The 3,892-nt window shown below is 28.6% G+C and overlaps 1 long non-coding RNA gene across 1 annotated transcript; it reads right to left on the reverse strand.

The window, feature by feature from the left end:
• Window positions 1-311: 311 nt before the first annotated feature.
• LOC127287147 (uncharacterized) lies at window positions 312-3,459 on the reverse strand. The gene is made up of 6 exons (XR_007843845.1): window positions 3,061-3,459; window positions 2,769-2,974; window positions 1,174-1,354; window positions 923-1,076; window positions 714-853; window positions 312-617 (listed from the first exon to the last, which is right to left on the reverse strand). It is a non-coding gene; the product is annotated as an uncharacterized LOC127287147 (long non-coding RNA).
• Between the last annotated feature and the right edge of the window lie 433 nt (window positions 3,460-3,892).

The raw sequence follows: 3,892 nt of genomic DNA on the forward strand, positions 1-3,892 counted from the left end.
TACCGTTAAAAACAGTGATAAAGTAATTAACGAATAACCGTTTTAAAATTTCGAAGAGCAATTTATAACTCTAAAACGATGAAACTATGATATAGTACAACAGTTTATAATTTTTAAATACGAGACACTATTTAACATCAACAAAATGCATGATTTTTCACTGTTAAAAACAGTGGTAAACTATTTAAAACATAATAGTTTAAAATTTTTTAAGTGTAAATTGTAACTAAAAAGCAAAGAAATGTCAATATAATGACATTAAACAATTTGTCTCACAAAACCTGTTTCAATCTGTCAATCATTTGACTTACAGCTCCGTATAAATTTTTCACGTTAAAATCATATACTTCTCGCTCGAAAAACTACCATACATGACTGCAGACATGAGAAAAACTTTTCCTAAAAACTTTAATCACCTGGAAACACAAATCCACAGCGTCTACAGCATTGACTACTTGGTACATGTGACTGACAATTACAACATACGCTGATACTATTTCGTTTATAGTTGGACCATATATTAAAATAAATAGAGCAACATTTAATTTGTGGTCACTATGTAATTTCTCCAATGACGTGTATATCTCTTTTAAAGAATTGTTGAGATTCTCTGTTTTCTGCGAAAAGTATAAAAATTTATAGCACAGAAAATTTGAAAGCAATACTTGATGGAGCTTCTATCACACTTTTACTTCAGAAGAATGAGAAATTACCTTTAAGTGGTATATAAATGAACTTAAGACTTCTGATTTTTCGGGATTCCAGGCTTTTCCCGTTTTTGAGCGTTTTGTTAATTTTGTTATTTTTTTAAACAAAAAAGGCAACAATAGCAGTGCAATAGTTTTTGCACATCCTGTAACAAATATTAATTATTAATTTTTTTCACATTATATGCTTTGGTAGTTTGAAATTATATACTAACCAACATGCGGATTATATTCTTTTAAAATATTTTTTATTTCCTTATCGTTTTTCTTAGTTTTAGCTAATTTTATAATCTTCTGAGCTGCAGACGGCCACTTGTCCTTGAATAAGTTCTCGGTTTTCGAAAAAGAATGACAAAAATCGGCCTGTATCTTTAAAATATACAAAGTGTTGTAATATAGTTAATATACTTTAAATCAGAAATTCGTGTTAAAGTTACATAATTTAAGATTATCAATAAACACTAACCAACGTATAACCCAGGGGGTTTAGTAAGTTTGGAAGAACTTCAAAAATCGTATTGTAATCGGATTTTTGAAAGAAATTAATTTTCTCTTGTGCTGCGGTTAAAGTTCACTTTTTTTGTATATATCATCGATAATGTGCACTGCTTTTTTCAGGTCATTAAAATCAGAAGAATGTACTTCATCTGGAAAAAAGTAAATTAAAATTTAATACTCCATTGTTCAAATCAAACACACTGAGAGAAAAGATTTATTTGAAACAAAGAAATCGTTTTTTTAAAAGCACTTTTTGAATCAAAGATAAAATTTGTTTGAATTAAAAAAGTTTTCTTTGATTTTACAAAAAAAAATTTTTTGAATTAAAGAAATTTTTCTTTGACCCTATAACAATGCACAAATTTCTTTGATTCAAAGAAAAGTTCTTTGTAACAAAGAATCTTTTTTCTGGGTGCAGTTTTCTTTAAAACTATTTATTAGGAAACGCGGAAAAGGAAATGTCAGCCATATGATATAAAAACTTGACTTTAATCAAATGAGGAAACACAAGACACTATAGGACAATGATTATGTTGCGAATAAATTAAAATATTTTTTCGTTTCTTTTACTTTTCTTTGCTTCCTGAATATAAACAAATAATTTAAAAATATTTTTTAAAGTATCGAAATATAGTGCTTTTGCTTCCTCGTGGAGGAAGCTATGTAGTCCTTTCGTTTATAAACTTTTTAAAAATGGTGAAAACAAATTTTCCTCTATATAGAAACATGTTATATGAGATCCTGATCAATTGTCCGGATGTATGTGTGTGTGTGTGTGTGTGTATGTGTGTGTGGATCGTTTTTGTGAACACGATATCTTTAACAGGTTTTAATGGATTTTGATAAAATTTGATAGGCTTATTTAACACATTAATCTCTCAAAAATGACGAGAGGATTTTTAAAAATACCCCAAAAAAAAAATTTTATCGTCTTTTTTCCAAAAATTTTTTTTTAATTGAAAAAATTTTTAAATCGAAAAATTTAAGGTAATATATAATATAATCGTCTTCTTTATGTCAAGATGAATCGATTGATATATATAAAGTATAGATTTGATTGAAATTTAAAGAAAGTTAAAAAATCAAAAATTCTCATTTTAGCTAAAAAATGATGTGTTTATTTAAATTCATGTTTATATATGAAATAATTTTATTCCCTGCATTGAAACGAATTGGTTGGTATATATAAAGTATAGATTTGATTTAAAATTTGAGAATTAATAAAAATTGAAAAATCGAAAATTCATATTTTAGCTAAAAAATTTTGTGTTTTTTTAAAATTCAAGTTGATGAATAAAATAATTGTATTCCTTGCATTAAAACGAATCGATTCGTATATATAAAGTTTATGTTACACTCAAAATTAATTAAAATTTTCTTTATTTTTCAAAAAATTTAATTAATTTAAAACATTTTTAATTCGAAAGTTTTTAAATCAATCAATTGAATTGGACAAATTCATTGCTTCCTTCACGAGGAAGCGAATTTTTTGCTTCACACAGTGAGGAAGCATAATGTTTATGAAATAAACATAAAGGACCCCCTCCTTGTTTATGTATATACCTTCATCTAATTTTCGTTTGCGCCCTTTCGCCAGAGTTATAATATTTATAGCAATTGCTTTTTCCCGCAAGCCGCTGTAAAAACTCTGAAAGACACCATGAGCATTGGAATTTACAGTTGGCCGACAATAAAAAGTCTCCTTTAAGTAAGCGGGAAAAAGCCTTGCTGCACTGTCCGCTAAAACCTCCAATCTGTCAGAAGTTATCCTATAGAAGAAGAAATATGTGTAAATTATATACTTCTTAAAAGCAATGTTTACATTGAAAATTTTATAAACTATTTGTTTACTTACATATGAGATTTTGTGCGATGAATTTCGTGATATATTATTAACCTCGCAACTTTATGGATAGAGAAATACGTTTCTCTTTTCGTTTGCAATAAATATTGATTATTTCTCTTGTTTTGTTCAAAGTCGTAGGCTTTAAGGGGGCAAACGCACCGAGAAATTTCAAAATTTTCGATTTTTTTTTTTTTACTATTCTTCAAGCTTAACATCTTAAGAATGTGTGGTGAAAGCCGCATGCGAAAATTCGAATAAATAACAAAGTTAGAGCCGATCTAGTAAAAGCGCGCGGAATGCGTCGTACAGCAGCTTAGTGCAAGCCGAGCTACGAGCGATGGAAACGACAAAAGAAGGAAGATTAAGGCGCCGACAAGAAAATTTGATACAATTAGGTATCACTGACAACACCGACGATCTATTTTATGGACCTGGAATGGATGATTCTATGTAAGTTGAAGAATTTTGTGATTTATTCATTACTCAACTTTCAAACGCGTTTTTCTCGAAATCATGTTTTCGAAGTCGGTACGCAAGATTTCTCGAAAACTAATTAACCGATTGCAAAGATTTTTTTTGTGCTTATTCTACACATAATTATCTAGTCTTTAACGTACGGATTTTTTTTTTAGTGGCTTATTTTTTTTTTAATCGACGAAATAAGGTCGTTTTTTTCCTTAAAAATCGATTTTTTTATAAAAATGTCCGCCATTTTGTCAAAAATCGATATTTTCAAAATCCCGTACGTAAAAGACTAGATAATGCTCTCCAGATTAATAATCTTTTTGGTTTTTTTGATTTGGATGATTACAGATGAAGCAGGGCTGCGTACCGCAAAGCG

The sequence above is a fragment of the Leptopilina boulardi genome, unplaced genomic scaffold, assembly GCF_019393585.1.
Source record: "Leptopilina boulardi isolate dan_hultmark-lab unplaced genomic scaffold, ZJU_Lbou_2.1 LbouV2_122, whole genome shotgun sequence".
In the NCBI taxonomy this organism is placed as follows: domain Eukaryota; kingdom Metazoa; phylum Arthropoda; class Insecta; order Hymenoptera; family Figitidae; genus Leptopilina; species Leptopilina boulardi.